This window comes from Pongo abelii, chromosome 3, assembly GCF_028885655.2.
Source record: "Pongo abelii isolate AG06213 chromosome 3, NHGRI_mPonAbe1-v2.0_pri, whole genome shotgun sequence".
In the NCBI taxonomy this organism is placed as follows: domain Eukaryota; kingdom Metazoa; phylum Chordata; class Mammalia; order Primates; family Hominidae; genus Pongo; species Pongo abelii.
The window spans coordinates 99193684-99212647 of NC_071988.2; the positions used below are offsets into that span (position 1 = coordinate 99193684).

The window sequence follows — 18964 nt, forward strand, 5'->3', positions numbered from 1 at the left end:
AGAACTAATCCACATTGCATCACAAGTAAACTATTATCAAGGGCCTAGACATCTTGATAAGACATAAAGGTCCACACTGAACCTAAATGTGTCTGAGCAGTCAGTGTTGTACTGTGGCTGTAACTTCACTTTTGTAACACTCTATCATACTCCTTCCTAGGTTAACAGTTCTACCAAATATGAATATGAAAGTTTATTTTTAGTAAGACAATGTTGCAAATTATGGTCAACAAACATCTTTTCACCAAATACTTCAAGCATAAAAATGAGAATCTTTACAAAAATACACACAGACACAACAAATTGGTAGCTGCCCATAATACCAAACAAACTGGACTCTTAAGAGTGGCTTCTCAACAGCAAGTCATTTTAAAATAACCATTGCCTGGTACAGGGAAAACTAACAAGTGTTTGTTAAACATCATTGCAACATTGTATTCCTGATAATTTAAGTAAACCAATCTATGAGCAAATGAATGATATGTGCCTAAAAATGATCATGGTTTATACTATCAGTGGCCACTGGATTTAAGACTAGTCCAAGATCTTGATCTAGGTTTTGACCTAGGCCTAGACTGTGACCTTGACTGGGATTTGGAGCAAGGCAGTTCCTTTTTCCTTGATTCCTTTTTATGTCTTGAGCAAGACTTGTAATGTGTTTTGGAATCTGTTTTAGAGGTGCCTCTAGTTTTGGCATGCGATGCAGACCTAGAGCATGATTTAGCCTTCATTTCTTTCTTGGGCTGGGACTTGGACCTTGATCTTGAATTGGATTTAGATCTTGAAAAAGACTGATTTCAGTGTTTGACTCTATCATTGTTGGAATGGCTTCTGCTACACCATAGTCTTCCAGTCCATCCACTCTGTCTAGGACTACAAGATCTTCTATAGATGTAAGCAAAAGACTGACTTCTTGATCTTTTTTCATAACTTTGGCTTCTAGAACATCTATATCTGTCATAATCATAGCGTGAAGAACTGTACACACTCCTACCTTCCTTTGCTTTCATCTGATTTGGGGTCTTCCAATCCCCCTGTGCAAACTGTTTCCATTTGACATCCACAAATCCATTTTCTGTCCAAATTATGTAAAGCATCTTCAGCATCACGAACATCCTCCAATTGAACATAAGCAACTCCTCTTGGACAGTGAGTGAAGAAATCAAGTGGAACATACACATCAACTATAGGATCAGAATGACCAAATTCATGCCATAAATCTTTGAACCTGCTGTTATTGGCTCCATTCCTGATGAACAGAGGCACCTTGGGGGACGCAGGTACCTGGACGTGACTGCTGTGTGAGTCTTAGCGCCAGGAGACGCTAAGGGGCTCAGCAAACCGTCCAGCCCCCGGAGGCTGATCCTTAGACATGCACAGCCAGAGGGCTGTACTACAGCTAAATTAATTCTTGTATGTAAAAGAGTAGAAATTTACCGGTTTTGTAGTAAATAATAGTGATTCTCAAACTTTAGCTTGTATCCAAATTACTTAAAGGCTTGCAAAACACAAATTACAGCCCCCCACCCAGTACTCTGGGGTGGACTGTGAACATTTGCATTTCTAACCAGGTGATGGCGAGATGATGATGATGATGATGATGATGATGATGATGATGATGATGATGATGATGATGATGATGATGCTTGTCCAGGGACCACACTTTGAGAACCACTGGTATCTACTAATAGTTCTTTTAACCCTGGCTGGATGCAAAAATCTCTGGCTTTGGTGCCAGCTTTATTTTAAAACTTTCACAAGTCATTCTGATGCACCAGAGTGGAGAATCACTGGTGTGTACAATTAGCCAAGTTATAAAAGATATAAAATTTGCAATATAAGTCAAGATTTTAAAAGACAAATGAAAAAAAGATAATGCACTGAACTTAAGAGCCAGGACTAGTTTATAACTTTCTGGACTATCCCTATGTGTAAATAATTTAAATTCTGGGTTCTTACCCTATGGGCAAACAATTCGAGTTCTGTGATCTTCTGTAAAACAAGAACATCATAGGATGATCATCAATGTACTTTCAAATCAAAATTTTATGATATATACCTTTTTAGCAGGTGGCATTTGACACTAAGAAGTGATGTAACGTAACATTAATTAGCATTACTAATATAAAAACAAATACAGATATAAATTTGATGGTTTTATTTATACTGTTTTGTTAACTAGATGCTTAAGATGGGATGGGGGGACCTATTAAATAATGATTGTTGGTTTTAAAAAAATCTTAATTTTTTACAGCAAGTAGTCAATAACAGTGTCCAGTAGGTGGCGATAACAGCCTTTCATATAACTTAAAAATAGTTGTGTACTTACTGGTCAATATTTGTTTTCTCACTTGCCTGTACAAATAGAAAGCACAAAACACTTTATAGGCCACCTGGAGCTTTATTTCAGAGTGAATTTTTTGTTTGTTTATTTCATTCTATTTTGGGAATATAACAGAGGTTGCTTTCGGTTTCTGTGATCATGTGTATTTAGAGGTTTGTAAAAATTCTTTTTAAAACTTTTATTATAGAATTTTTCAAATATGAAGAAAATACAATAATGAATACCCACCCAGCTTCAGCAATGATCAGTATTCTGCTATTGTTCCCATTTTACCTGTCCCTTCCATGTACCCAGCCCCCAGCTTGTCGTCATCCCTTCTGCAGAACTTACAAGCAAATCCCACATATCACGTTACTGAACTTATAGAGCTTTAAAAATTGTCAAGCTATAATTACAAGAAGATTTTAGGTACATTATTTCAGAACCCATTGTTTTTGTGTTTTACTGTAGCCATTGAGTACCGTTACTTTTTGTTTGTTTTGTTTGGTTTATACATTTTCACATTATATATTTTCACACCTTTTCAAAAGGTGTTTGAGCCAAACACCTTTTCTAGTGCTTTGAGAACTGTAGTTCTCAAAACTAGGTGGCAGCATAATTAGCCACAAAAGGTTGTATGTAAATATCAATATTTTTAAAATAAAAATTGATATCTTCAATTAAATTTTTGTTTTTTACTTTAAAAATTTTACTATGTTTTTGAGACAAGGTTTTGCTCTGTCATCCAGCACCAGCTGGAGTGCAGTGATGCAATCACAGCTCCCTGCAGCCTTGCCTCCTGGGCTCAAGTGATCCTCTCACCTCAGCCTTCTGAGTAGCTGGGACCACAGGTACATGCCATGGTGCTCACCATGCTTGGCTAACTGTTTTATTTTTTGTAGAGATGGGGTCTCACTATGTTGCCCAGGCTGGTCTCAAATTCCTAGGCTCAAGCTATCTGCCCACATCAGCCACCCAAAGTGCTGGAATTACAGGCACAAGCTCTGGGGCTTGGCTGAATTTTTATTTTTGAATAAAAATATACGATTAGAAATGTATTCTTATCAACAATGGAAGGTATATTTGTATATCTTTTTATCCAAGGTATCCAAAAGAACAAAAAGTTTTACTGTATGGTTTTTATCTAAAACAAATGGAAGCATATTACATTTTGGCAAGTAGAGTAATCAACATAATTAAGAATTTAAAGAAAGAACTCAATGACCCATAATTCCTAAAACAACCACTTAACATTTTGTTGTATTTCCTTTTTCTCCTTCCTATGTGGAGGTCTCCCTCTTCCCTGAAATTGCATGTTTATATCGGACATAGAGTAGAAGGGAGACATCCTGGCTCTGGAGGTTTTCCACATCTCTGACTCTTCAGTCACTTCCCATTTATAAAAAGCCAACCAAAAAAAAAAAAAAAAACTCGAAGTATTTGCTAAATGAATAAAAGGCCTAACACTTTCTATATCTCATTATATGCTACATAAAACTTTATTTTTTCCTTTCTTCTTCTTTTTATTTTTATTTTTGGGGGGATAGGGTCTTGCTCTGTTGCCTAGGCTGGAGTGTGGTAGTACGATCACAGCTCACTGCAGCTCGAACTCCTGGGCTCTAGCAATCATTCCACCTCAGCTTCCTGAGTAGCTGGGACTACAGGAGCAAGCCACCATGATTGGCTAATTAATTTTTTTTTGTAGAGGTAGGGTCTCACTATGTTGTCCAGGCTGGTCTAAAATTCCTGGCTTCAGGCAATCCTCCTGCCTCGGCCTCCCAAAGTACTGGGATTGCAGATGTGAGACACCGCACTTGGCCTGTAAAACTTTTTTTTTTAAATTATACTTTAAGTTTTAGAGTACATGTGCACAACGTGCAGGTTTGTTACATATGTGTACATGTGCCATGTTGGTGTGCTAACGCATCATTTACATTAGGTATATCTCCTAATGCTATCCCTCCCCCCTCCCCCCACCCCACAACAGGCCCTAGTGTGTGATGTTCCCCATCCTGTGTCCAAGTGTTCTCATTGTTCAATTCCCACCTATGAGTGAGAACATGTGGTGTTTGGTTTTCTGTCTTTCAGATAGTTTGCTAAGAATGATGGTTTCCAGCTTCATCCATGTCCCTACAAAGGACATGAACTCATCATTTTTTATGGCTGCATAGTATTCCATGGTGTGTATGTGCCACATTTTCTTAATCCAGTCTACCATTGATGGACATCTGGGTTGGTTCCAAGTCTTCACTATTGTGAATAGTGCCTCAATAAATATACGAGTGCATGTGTCTTTATAGCAGCATGATTTATAATCCTTTGGGTATATACCCAGTAATGGGATCGCTGGGTCAAATGGTATTTCTAGTTCTAGATCCCTGAGGAATCGCCACACTGACTTCCACAATGATTGAACTAGTTTACAGTCCCACCAACAGTGTAAAAGTGTTCCTATTTCTCCACATCCTCTCCAGCACCTGTTGTTTCCTGACTTTTTAATGATCGCCATTCTAACTGGTGTGAGGTGATATCTCGCTGTGGTTTTGATTTGCATTTCTCTGATGGGTTGGCTTGTAAAACTTTATAATACTGCTTTCAAAGTTGGTTATTGCTTTAATGAAAATTATTTTATTCAAAATGTTAAGTTAAAGACAAAAACCTGGTGTTTCCCAAAGGGCAATCAATATATGTATTCAGAAAACTCTGAGGAGTTGTACCACTCGTGGTACAAGGAATTAATTTAGATTATAAGTAAATCACATTTTAAATTAATAATTAAGTATATCTTTAATGCATTGTAGGATAAGATAACTAACATAAAGGCCATGATTTCATGAAATTGTTTCCTAAGATGACATTACAATAGGTAATTACATTTATTTTTAAAACGCATTAAAATATTAAGTAAGTTTATAAATTATATAAATTGCCAAACTATTTTCCAAAGCGGCTATGCCATTTACATTCCCTCCAGCAGTGCATGAGTGTTCCAGATTCTCCACATCCTTGTCGACGCTTGGAACTGTCTGTTCTTTCAGCTATTTTAGTGGGTGTGTAGTAGTCATATATGTTTTGATTGAGAAAATGAGTTATTTTGCTGAGAAAGCATATGGGGAAAATGATAGTAGTTTTCAAACATGTGCCATTTAAAGGATAGAATATATGTATACTATGAAGCTCTGGAAGTAGAGCTAGGCAGGACTAACAGACTTTATAAAGAAGCAAATTCTGGCACAAAGTAAGGCAAAACTTAAATGCTATGGACTCTCTTGCATAATAGTAGTGACCTTTTTATTGAGTGTATTTATATCCAGCTGTATCAGTGTTCGTCAACTACAGTCAACAGAAATGGACTAACTTAATGAGAGTCATGTATTTTAAGGATATAGAGTGGGTCAAGAATCAAAGGAAAGCCACACAACTGTAACTTGGAAAGGACAGGAAGCAGCAGGGCGGCGTAAGAGATCTATGTCACAGAAACCAATGAACAGCCTCCTCAGAGAGCTACTGTCAAGGTGAATTATTTCTGTTTTCTGACCTTGTGTCACTCAAGATTTAAATTCTAAGGGGAGAGAATCTGCTTGGCCTAGTTTAGTTTACATGCCCCCTTCTTGGTCAGAAGAAGGCAGAATTGATAATCTCACCAAAGTGCGTGTGGTAGGGTAGAAGAAATTCCCCCAAAGAAATATTGAAGTGACTTTACCAAAAAAAGGGGCTACTGGGTGCTGGGCAGGCAAAACCAACAGATGCCACTATACTAGGTCACTACCTTTGATGAATATTTGGGAAGAATTAGTAGCAGTGATACGAGGAGGCAACAAAACTTAGACCTATCAATTACTTGAATTTTTATTAAATGTCTTCTCCTACAGTTCTATGAAATCACTAACTACATTGTATTGAATTCAAAATACTAACTTCATCACCCTCAAAGTGTTTTTACATACATAGCAAATATTCTTTGGATGTAAAAAAATTACTAATTGGTGTTTTAGAGGGGAGAGATGCCAATTTCATTTTATTAAACATAAATACAAACACATATATAATTACACATGAACAGATTTCTGTGGTAAAAATATTCAATTGATTGCAGTACACTGAGCTCCATAGAGAGAGTGCCGGGGCAAGTGAGAGCCAGATGGGCACTGGGCAACTCTGTGCCTTGTTGAAGAAAGATAACTAAACATGGGTAAAGTAGATCCTAAGAAGCCAAGAGGCAAAATGTCATCATAGGTGTTCTTTGTGCCAACTTGTCAGGAGGAGCACAAGAAGGAGCACCCAGATGCATCAGTCAGCTCCTCAGAGTTTTCTGAGAAGTGCTGAGAGGTGAAAGACTACTTCTGCTAAAGCAAAAGGAAAATTGGAAGACATGACAAAGGTAGGTAAAGCCCATTATGAAAGAGAAATGAAAACTTATATCCCTCCTAAAGTGGAGGCAAAAAACGAGTTCAAGGATCCCAATACACCCAAAGGGCCTTCTTCAGCCTTTTTCTTGTTCTGTTCTGAGTATCACCCAAAAATCAAAGAACATCCTGGCCTAAACATTGGTGATGTTGCAAAGATGCTGGGAGAGATGTGGAATGGCGCTGCTGCAGATGACTAGCAGACTTATACAAAGAACATTGCGAAGCTCAAGGAAAAATGTGAAAAAGATACTGCTGCATACCGAGCTAAAGGAAAGCCAGATGCAGCAAAAAGGGAGTTGTCAAGGCTGAAAAAAGCAAGAAAAATAAGAAAGAGGAGGACAAGAAGATGATGAAGAAGATGATGGTGAATAAGTTAATGCTAGCCCTTTTTTTCTTGTCTATAAAGCATTTAACCTCCCTGTACACAATTCACTTCTTTTAAAGAAAAAAATTGAAATGTAAGTTTGTGTAAGATTTGTTTTTAAACTGTACAGTGTCTTTTTTTGCATAGTTAACACACTACCAAATGTGTCTTTAGATAGCCCTGTCCTGGTGGTAGGCAGTAATCTTTCTTGGTACAGTATGGTGATATAGCTTGATGAATTTTCCTAAAATAAACATGTACCTAGCACACAGATCAAGAAATAGGATAATTTCAGCACCCTAGAAACCCCTTAGAAACCACTCTCATTCAAGGTAATCACTATTACGACTTCCAAGGCCATATATTTGTTTTGCCTGATTTTGAAAATTACCTTAAATTGAATAATTATCATACTTGATTTTGGGGGAGGTCTGGGTTCATTCATTCAACATTATATTTATGACATTCATCCAGTGTGTAGTTGTAGTTTGTTCATTCTCATTGTTGTATAATATTCCATTGCTTAAATATATCACAAATATCCATTCTACTGTTGGTGGACATGTGGATTTTTATAGTTTGGGGTATTACAAATAACGTTGATATGAACTTTTTTGTATATTTCTTCTTGTGAAGTTTTAGGGCTATTACAATGATGCTACTATTAACATTCTTGTCCACTTCTTTTGGTGAAAAAAACATATATGTATTCATAGGTATATATACAACAGAAATCCTTATATATACACATTAGTGTGTGTGCACAAATATATGTATTTGTATGTACGTATGAGGTTGGTACAAAAGTAATTGCTGTTTTTGCCATTAAAAACAGCAATTACTTTTGCACCAAGTTTATATGCACATATTTATATCTTGTCCACTTTTGGTGAACATATATATATATGAGGGGGATGAACATATGTATAGATAACATGAACATATATACATGAGGAAGATGAGTATATATATAGTTTGGTGAACATATATATGTATTCACCAAAAGAAGTGCACAAGATATATATATAAACATTCCTGTTGTATATATACCTAAGTGTGAACTTGCTGGATGGTAACATGCTCCATTACAATGCTCAACACTTTTCCTAAGTAGTTATACCAATATACATTCCCAAAAGTGTGGAAGATTTCCAGCTGCTCCATATTCTTTTTTTTTTTTTTTTAAGTTTTTTTTTTTTTATTATTATTATACTTTAAGTTTTAGGGTACATGTGCACAATGTGCAGGTTAGTTACATATGTATACATGTGCCATGCTGGTGTGCTGCACCCATTAACTCGCCATTTAGCATTAGGTATATCTCCTAATGCTATCCCTCCCCCCTCCCCCCACCCCACAACAGTCCCGAGTGTGATGTTCCCCTTCCTGCGTCCATGTGTTCTCACTGTTCAATTCCCATCTATGAGTGAGAACATGCGGTGTTTGGTTTTTTTGTCCTTGTGATAGTTTACTGAGAATGATGATTTCCAATTTCATCCATGTCCCTACAAAGGACATGAACTCATCATTTTTTATGGCTGCATAGTATTCCATGGTGTATATGTGCCACATTTTCTTAATCCAGTCTATCGTTGTTGGACATTTGGGTTGGTTCCAAGTCTTTGTTATTGTGAATAGTGCCTCAATAAACATACGTGTGCATGTGTCTTTATAGCAGCATGATTTGTAGTCCTTTGGGTATATACCCAGTAATGGGATGGCTGGGTCAAATGGTATTTCCAGTTCTAGATCCCTGAGGAATCGCCACACTGACTTCCACAATGGTTGAACTAGTTTACAGTCCCACCAACAGTGTAAAAGTGTTCCTGTTTCTCCACATCCTCTCCAGCACCTGTTGTTTCCTGACTTTTTAATGATCGCCATTCTAACTGGTGTGAGATGGTATCTCATTGTGGTTTTGATTTGCATTTCTCTGATGGCCAGTGATGATGAGCATTTTTTCATGTGTCTTTTGGCTGCATAAATGTCTTCTTTTGAGAAGTGTCTGTTCATATCCTTCACCCACTTTTTGATGGGGTTGTTTGTTTTTTTCTTGTAAATTCATTTGAGTTCATTGTAGATTCTGGATATTAGCCCTTTGTCAGATGAGTAGGTTACGAAAATTTTCTCCCATTTTGTAGGCTGCCTGTTCACTCTGATGGTAGTTTCTTTTGCTGTGCAGAAGCTCTTTAGTTTAATGAGATCCCATTTGTCAATTTTGGCTTTTGTTGCCATTGCTTTTGGTGTTTTAGACATGAAGTCCTCGCCCATGCCTATGTCCTGAATGGTAATGCCTAGGTTTTCTTCTAGGGTTTTTATGGTTTTAGGTCTAACGTTTAAGTCTTTAATCCATCTTGAATTAATTTTTGTATGAGGTGTAAGGAAGGGATCCAGTTTCAGCTTTCTACATATGGCTAGCCAGTTTTCCCAGCACCATTTATTAAATAGGGAATCCTTTCCCCATTGCTTGTTTTTCTCAGCTTTGTCAAAGATCAGATAGTTGTAGATATGTGGCGTTATTTCTGACGGCTCTGTTCTGTTCCATTGATCTATATCTCTGTTTTGGTACCAGTACCATGCTGTTTTGGTTACTGTAGCCTTGTAGTATAGTTTGAAGTCAGGTAGCGTGATGCCTCCGGCTTTGTTCTTTTGGCTTAGGATTGACTTGGCAATGCGGGCTCTTTTTTAGTTCCATGTGAACTTTAAAGTGTTTTTTTCCAGTTCTGTGAAGAAAGTCATTGGTAGCTTGATGGGGATGGCATTGAATCTATAAATTACCTTGGGCAGTATGGCCATCTTCATGATATTGATTCTTCCAATCCATGAGCATGGAATGTTCTTCCATTTCTTTGTATCCTCTTTTATTTCATTGAGCAGTGGTTTGTAGTTCTCCTTGAAGAGGTCCTTCACGTCCCTTGTAAATTGGATTCCTAGGTATTTTATTCTCTTTGAAGCAATTGTGAATGGGAGTTCACTCATGATTTGGCTCTCTGTTTGTCTGTTATTGGTGTATAAGAATGCTTGTGATTTTCGTACATTAATTTTGTATCCTGAGTCTTTGTTGAAGTTGCTTATCAGCTTAAGGAGATTTTGGGCTGAGCCAATGGGGTTTTCTAGATATACAATCACGTCGTCTGCAAACAGGGAAAATTTGATTTCCTCTTTTCCTAATTGAATACCCTTTATTTCCTTCTCCTGCCTAATTGCCCTGGCCAGAACTTCCAACACTATGTTGAATAGGACTGGTGAGAGAGGGCATCCCTGTCTTGTGCCAGTTTTCAAAGGGAATGCTTCCAGTTTTTGCCCATTCAGTATGATATTGGCTGTGGGTTTGTCATAGATAGCTCTTATTATTTTGAGATATGTCTCATCAATACCTAACTTATTGAGAGTTTTTAGCATGAAGGATTGTTGAATTTTGTCAAAGGCCTTTTCTGCATCTATTGAGATAATCATGCGGTTTTTTTCTTTGGTTCTGTTTATATGATGGATTACATTTATTGATTTGCGTATATTGAACCAGCCTTGCATCCCAGGGATGAAGCCCACTTGATCATGTTGGATAAGCTTTTTGATGTGCTGCTGGATTCAGTTTGCCAGTATTTTATTGAGGATTTTTGAATCAACGTTCATCAAGGATATTGGTCTAAAATTCTCTTTTTTGGTTGTGTCTCTGCCCGGCTTTGGTATCAGGATGATGCTGGCCTCAGAAAATGAGTTAGGGAGGATTCCCTCTTTTTCTATTGATTGGAATAGTTTCAGAAGGAATGGTACCAGTTCCTCCTTGTACCTCTGGTAGAATTCGGCTGTGAATCCATCTGGTCCTGGACTCTTTTTGGTTGGTAAGCTGTTTAGTATTGCCACAATTTCAGATCCTGTTATTGGTCTATTCAGAGAGTCAACTTCTTCCTGGTGTAGTCTTGGGAGAGTGTATGTGTCGAGGAATTGATCCATTTCTTCTGGATTTTCTAGTTTATTTGCGTAGAGGTGTTTGTAGTATTCTCTGATGGTAGTTTGTATTTCTGTGGGATCAGTGGTGATATCCCCTTTATCATTTTTTATTGCATCTATTTGATTCTTCTCTCTTTTTTTCTTTATTAGTCTTGCTAGCAGTCCAACAATTTTGTTGATCCTTTCAAAAAACCAGCTTCTGGATTCATTAATTTTTTGAAGGGTTTTTTTGGTCTCTATTTCCTTCAGTTCTGCTCTGATTTTAGTTATTTCTTGCCTTCTGCTAGCTTTTGAATGTGTTTGCTCTTGCTTTTCTAGTTCTTTTAATTGTGATGTTAGGATGTCAATTTTAGATCTTTCCTGCTTTCTCTTGTGGGCATTTACTGCTATAAATTTCCCTCTACACACTGCTTTGAATGTGTCCCAGAGCTTCTGGTACATTGTGTCTTTGTTCTCGTTGGTTTCAAAGAACATCTTTATTTCTGCCTTCATTTCGTTATGTACCCAGTAGTCATTCAGGAGCAGTTTGTTCAGTTTCTATGTAGTTGAGCGGTTTTGAGTGAGTTTCTTAATCCTGAGTTCTAGTTTGATTGCACCGTGGTCTGAGAGACAGTTTGTTATAATTTCTGTTCTTTTACATTTGCTGAGGAGAGCTTTACCTCCAACTATGTGGTCAATTTTGGAATAGGTATGGTGTGGTGCTGAAAAAAATGTATATTCTGTTGATTTGGGGTGGAGAGTTCTGTAGATGTCTATTAGGTCTGCTTGGTGCAAAGCTGAGTTCAATTCCTGGGTATCCTTGTTAACTTTCTGTCTCGTTGATGTGTCTAATGTTGACAGTGGGGTGTTAAAGTCTCCCATTATTATTGTGTGGGAGTCTAAGTCTCTTTGTAGGTCACTCAGGACTTGCTTTATGAATCTGGGTTCTCCTGTATTGGGTGCATATATATTTAGGATAATTAGCTCTTCTTGTTGAATTGATCCCTTTACCATTATGTAATGGCCTTCTTTGTCTCTTTTGACCTTTGTTGGTTTAAAGTCGGTTTTATCAGAGACTAGGATTGCAACCCCTGCCTTTTTTGTTTTCCATTTGCTTGGTAGATCTTCCTCTATCCTTTTATTTTGAGCCTATGTGTGTCTCTGCATGTGAGATGGGTTTCCTGAATACAGCACACTGATGGGTCTTGACTCTTTATCTAATTTGCCAGTCTATGTCTTTTAATTGGAGCATTTAGTCCATTTACATTTAAAGTTAATATTGTTATGTGTGAATTTGATCCTGTCATTATGATATTAGCTGGTTATTTTGCTCGTTAGTTGATGCAGTTTCTTCCTAGCCTCGATGGTCTGTACAATTTGGCATGATTTTGCAGTGGCTGGTACCGGTTGTTCCTTTCCATGTTTAGTGCTTCCTTCAGGAGCTCTTTTAGGGCAGGCCTGGTAGTGACAAAATCTCTCAGCATTTGCTTGTCTGTAAAGTATTTCATTTCTCCTTCACTTATGAAGCTTAGTTTGGCTGGATATGAAATTCTGGGTTGAAAACTCTTTTCTTTAAGAATGTTGAATATTGGCCCCCACTCTCTTCTGGCTTGTAGGGTTTCTGCCGAGAGATCCGCTGTTAGTCTGATGGGCTTCCCTTTGTGGGTAACCTGACCTTTCTCTCTGGCTGCCCTTAACATTTTTTCCTTCATTTCAACTTTGGTGAATCTGACAATTATGTGTCTTGGAGTTGCTCTTCTCGAGGAGTATCTTTGTGGCGTTCTCTGTATTTCCTGAAGCTGAATGTTGGCCTGCCTTGCTAGATTGGGGAAGTTCTCCTGGATAATATCCTGCAGAGTGTTTTCCAACTTGTTTCCATTCTCCCTGTCACTTTCAGGTACACCAATCAGACGTAGATTTGGTCTTTTCACATAGTCCCATATTTCTTGGAGGCTTTGTTCGTTTCTTTTTATTCTTTTTTCTCTAAACTTCCCTTCTCACTTCATTTCATTCATTTCATCTTCCATCACTGATACCCTTTCTTCCAGTTGATCGCATTGGCTCCTGAGCTTCTGCATTCTTCACGTAGTTCTCGAGCCTTGGCTTTCAGCTCCATCAGCTCCTTTGAGCGCTTCTCTGTATTGGTTATTCTAGTTACACATTTGTCTAAATTTTTTTCAAAGTTTTCAACTTCTTTGCCTTTGGTTTGAATTTCCTCCTGTAGCTCAGAGTAGTTTGATCGTCTGAAGCCTTCTTCTCTCAACTTGTCAAAGTCATTCTCCGTCCAGCTTTGTTCCGTTGCTGGTGAGGAACTGCGTTCCTTTGGAGGAGGAGAGGTGCTCTGCTTTTTAGAGTTTCCAGTTTTTCTGCTCTGTTTTTTCCCCATCTTTATGGTTTTAACTACTTTTGGTCTTTGATGATGGTGATGTACAGATGGGTTTTTGGTGTGGATGTCCTTTCTGTTTGTTAGTTTTCCTTCTAACAGACAGGACCCTCAGCTGCAGATCTGTTGGAGTTTGCTAGAGGTCTACTCCAGACCCTGTTTTTCGGGGTACCAGCAGCGGTGGCTGCAGAACAGCAGATTTTTGTGAACCGCGCATGCTGCTGTCTGTTCGTTCCTCTGGAAGTTTTGTCTCAGAGGAGTACCCAGCCGTGTGAGGTGTCAGTCCGCCCCTACTGGTGGGTGCCTCCCAGTTAGGCTGCTCGGGGGTCAGGGTTCAGGGACCCACTTGAGGAGGCAGTCTGCCCGTTCTCAGATCTCCAGCTGCGTTCTGGGAGAACCACTGCTGTCTTCAAAGCTGTCAGACAGGGACATTTAAGTCTGCAGAGGTTACTGCTGTCTTTTTGTTTGTCTGTGCCCTGCCCCCAGAGGTGGAGCCTACAGAGGAAGGCAGGCCTCCTTGAGCTGTGGTGGGCTCCACCCAGTTCGAGCTTCCCAGCTGCTTTGTTTACCTAAGCGAGCCTGGGCAATGGCGGGCGCCCCTCCTCCAGCCTCGCTACTGCCTTGCAGTTTGATCTCAGACTGCTGTGCTAGCAATCAGCGAGACTGCATGGGCATAGGACCCTCCGAGCCCGGTGCGGGATACAATTTCCTGGTGCACTGTTTCCTAAGCCTGTGGGAAAAGCACAGCATTTGGGTGGGAGTGGCCTGATTTTCCAGGTGCCGTCTGTCACCCCATTCCTTGACCAGGAAAGGGAACTCCCTGACCCCTTGCACTACCCGAGTAAGGCAATACCTCACCCTGCTTTGGCTGGCGCACGGTGTGCTGCATCCACTGTCCTGCACCCACTGTCTGGCACTCCCTAGTGAGATGAACCCGGTACCTCAGATGGAAATGCAGAAATCACCCGTCTTCTGCATTGCTCACGGTGGGAGCTGTAGACCGGAGCTGTTGCTATTCAGCCATCTTGGCTCCTCCCTAGCTGCTCCATATTCTTGCCAATACTTGGTTCATTACTTTTTCACTTTAATCATTTTGCTAAATGTGACATTGTCCAGTAATTTTTGAGGAATTTAAAAATCCTGTGAGTGGAGGAGACAGAAGTTAGAATATCACTCTACATTGATTGAAGTTGTAGTATGGTGATGTAGAATTTTGTGGGATTCATAAAATAACTTCTTAAAAATAAAAACACTTAGAGATGGAAGAAATCTATTATTTTCTGACTCCCAACAAGTTACTGTCTTCCTGAGAGAGGGATTAATTCTGTTTGTATTAACCAACGTGATGAAGAATCCTGTCAGGTTGGTTAGGATACCCAGCTGATTTGAACCCTACCTCCTCTTTATATTTAAATCCCAATATTTGGTAAAGTCGAGTCTATAAGGTTTTAAGATGTTATTTCTGATACATTATGCAATGTAAATATTATTGCTGTTAGCTAGGATAGAGTCTGCAAATTTATGGCACAGATTCTTACCATTCTCCATCTCCATCAGGCACATAACAGACGATGTGAATCACAGAAGCCTTTCCCACTGATTTCTGTGAGGTCTCAGGGTTGTTTTTTTCCTCACTATAATGCTCCATACATTCACACTGTTGGTTAGAAGTGTCATGGAAGATTCAAACACTTTTGCCTCCTGTACCTCAAGGTACAAGGTAATTTGCTGAATCTTACAATCTTCCCAAGTATTATTGTTGGTTGTCCCTGTGTGAGACTGATTGAAATTTAGGAGGCCGAGGTGGGTGGATCACCTGAGGTCGGGAGTTTAAGACCAGCCTGACCAACATGGAGAAAACCCATCTCTACTAAAAATACAAAATTAGCCAAGCGTGGTGGTGCATGCCTGTAATCCCAGCTATTTGGGAGGCTGAGGAAAAAGAATTGCTTGAACCTAGGAGGCAGAGGTTGCAGTGAGCCGAGATCACACCATTGTACTCCAGCCTAGACAATAAGAGCAAAACTCATCTCAAAAAAAAAAAAAAAAAAAAGCTATAATTTAAATCTGTTATGTTGTCATACTAACTGAGGAGCTGGTTTACTTGTAGTTTAATTCTGTTTAGTTTTAAAATTTTCTTCTTCCTTTATATTTTAATTTTTTAATCTTTTATTTTCATTTGGACTAGGGAAAATTCTGAGAAGATTGCTATAGCTTCATAGGTCAGAGTAATTTAGGGGAAGTGGGTGACAGAGGAGGAAAGATGATACAGATGGATTAAGCATGAATAGGCCAGGCACAGCGGCTCACACCTGTACTCCCAGCACTTTGGGAGGCCAAGGCAGGCGGATCATTTGAGGTCAGGAGTTCAAGACCTGCATAGCCAACATGGTGAAACCCCGTCTTTACTAAAAGTACAAAAAATAGCTGGGCCTGGTGGCAGGCACCTCTAATCCCAGCTACTCTGGAGGCTGAGGCAGGAGAATAATTTGAACACAGAAGGTGGAGGTTGCAGTGAGCCGAGATCACGCCATTACACTCCAGCCTGGGCAACAGGGTGAGACTCCGTTTCAAAAAAAAAAAAAGCACGAATTCTGACAATTTAGGGGCTGGCAGGAGAGTATGTAGCTTTGAAGGTCTGTAAGGTTCTGGAATGTGTTGGTTATGATATGATATACATTGATAATAGCATGTTGCTTGAAATCCAAATTAAAAAAATATGGCAGTGAATTAAAGATAGGGATTTTCAAAGAAGAAAGTTAAAGAATGAGTTACTTCTTTAAAAATGTTTGGCCATGCTAAGACAACAAAGGTGATGATTAAAATCTAAGGTAAAAGATAATTAAAACCTGAGGGAGAAACAGAAGGAAGGAAGGATAGATAGATAGATAAGAGTTTGGCAGTAGTGGATGAAACCAGAGATCTAAGGAAAAGGAAGCCAGGAGATAAGCTTTAGCATTAGTAGTTTATGCTGAATGTCATACTCCTAACTCCAAGCCTTACAAAGTGTGTAAGGCATTCACTTGCCTCTGTAAGCCTCAATCTTTTTGACTATAAAATGATCATAAGAAAGGTCACCTTTGGCTCACTGTATTTTAAGGACTAAATAAGGTAATGTAAATGAAATAGCTTTATATTAATTAAATGAATGTAGTATCATAAATACTGTGGCAATTATGTGAGCCTCAACACATAATAAGCTCAAATTGGATTTTTAAAAATATTCTGGCTTCTACTTCTGTCTGTAATGGAGTAACTTACACCAAACCTGTCCTTTGCTGGTAAACAACTAGAAAACTGGACAATATATATGAAACAACTATTTTCTGATACTGGAAAACATGCACTGCAGGAGTGCAGTCTCAAAGAATGGAAACAAATGAGGTGAGTTCCACAAAAGCCCTAGTATTCTGCCTGGAGTCACTTCCCAGAACAGCACAGGAATGAGAAACCAAGGAAAGCATGGCAGTCCCTCTATGGAAGAGACTGAGACCAGACTTTGGGAAAGCAGTGCCAGCTTCAGTTTGTGGGGCACAGTTCCAGGGTTCTAGGAGCCATTCAGAGAAGCTCTAGGAATCTGCACAGGGGTTTCATTGAGTCTTTTGTTGTATACTAAGGTGCACATGCATACAGTGAAATGCCACAAGGCCAGACAGATGGCAATTACTAGAGGACTGTAAGTTGAACAATTCCTACAGCTTAAATGTGGCTGAGAGACATTTGAGTTTCAATCACCAGAGTGACAGGACCTCACTGAAAATTCTGGGAATTCAGTATGTACCCCACTGTTGTGCCTTAAAATAAGCTTAACAAGCTGTAAAGTAAAACTCCATGGACAACTACTAACAAAGTTCAAAAACAATCCCAAAAGGATCAAGATGATTGGCAAAAAACTTACCTGCTAGCCAAATTCACCAATCTAAGTGAAGAAAACAAAATTCAAAAATCTTAAGAACATAGTATTTATAGTGTATGGCATCCAATAAAAGTAAGACATGTGAAGAAGCAGGAAAATAAAAAGAAAAAAATCCATCAGCAGAAACTGACTCAAATTACAGAGATGAATGAAATAGATGCATCAGAACAATTATAAATGTGTCCAAATATTTAAAGGAAAACATGAGCATAATGAGGACAGAAATCGATGGTATTAAAAACAAACAAGGAAACTTCTAGAACTGAAAGATGTCATATCTGAATGAAAATTCACATGATAAAATTAGCTGATTAGGTATGGCAGATGAAAAGAACAGCAAACTTGAAGATATTGTAACAAAAACTATCCAAACTGAGCTACAGAAAGAAAATAATAATAATAAGAACAGATCCTCAGTAACCTGAGGAACATTCCAAGTGATCTAACATATGTGTAATTGGAGTTCCTGAAAAGATCAGAAGAGAGGAGCTGGAATATGTATTTGAAGGAATAATGACTTATATTTTCCAAACAAGATGAAAACTGATTCCTAAATCAAAGAAATTCAATAAACTCCAAGCAGAATAACTGAAAGGAAATGCATTCTAAGGCACATCATATTGAAATTATTGAGAACCAGTGACAAAGTGAAATTCTTAAAAGCAGCCAGAAAAGGCCGGGCACGGCGACTCACGCCTGTAATCCCCGCACTTTGGGAGGCTGAGGTGGGCAGATCACGAGGTTAGGCGATCGAGATCATCCTGGCTGACATGGTGAAACTCTGTCTCTACCAAAAACACAAAAGATTAGCCAGGCGTGGTGGCTGGCGCCTGTAGTCCCAGTTACTTGGGAGGCTGAGGCAGGAGAATGGCATGAACCCGGGAGGCAGAGATTGCAGTGAGCTGAAATGGCACCACTGCACTCCAACCTGGGTGACAAAGCAAGACTCCGTCTCAAAAAAAAAACAAAAACAAAAAACAAAAAAACAAAAAGCAGCCAGAGAAAACAAACATTAAATACAAGGATACGAAGATAAGAATTACTACTGATTTTTTGTTAGAAATAATGCAAGCCACAATGAAAGAACTTTGTGTTAGAAATAATGCAAGCCTAAGCCTAAAGAAAGCAATAGGATAAAAACTTCGACATGCTTTTAAAAAAGTTAATTTAGGATTCTTTGTTGAGTGAAAGTATCCTTTAAAAATGAGAGCAAAATAAAGGCTTTTGGACAAACAAAAACACGGAGTATATGTTTTAAACAGACCTGAAGTACAAGAAATGTTAAAGTTATTCTAGGAGAAGAAAAATGATACCAAGTACAAACTCATTTCTATGCACATGAATGAAGAGTGCCAGAAATGGTAATATGTGGGAAAACGCAAAATGTGTTTTTCTCATTTTTACCATTTCTTAAAAAAAAAAACCAAAACCTTTGAAGAGCAAATGTACTAACAGTGTATGGTGGGGTTTAGAAGAGTTTGAATTAAAATGTATGACAACAGCAGCACAAAGAATGGCAGGGTATATATTTATGGCTTGGTTCAGGTGAGTGCAATTTTCTGCATTCATCTAGTATTTTTAGTGGACAAAATCACACATAAACGAGATTAAAATTCAGGCTATGTTAAAATTGTTACCT

At 38.7% G+C, this 18964-nt stretch overlaps 2 pseudogenes; one reads left to right on the top strand and one right to left on the bottom strand.

The window, feature by feature from the left end:
• Positions 1 to 512: 512 nt before the first annotated feature.
• On the bottom strand, positions 513 to 2656 carry LOC100433880 (serine/arginine-rich splicing factor 10-like; annotated as a pseudogene).
• Positions 2657 to 6511: 3855 nt separating this feature from the next.
• Positions 6512 to 7104, top strand: LOC100434255 (high mobility group protein B1-like; annotated as a pseudogene).
• The last annotated feature ends 11860 nt before the right edge of the window (positions 7105 to 18964 follow it).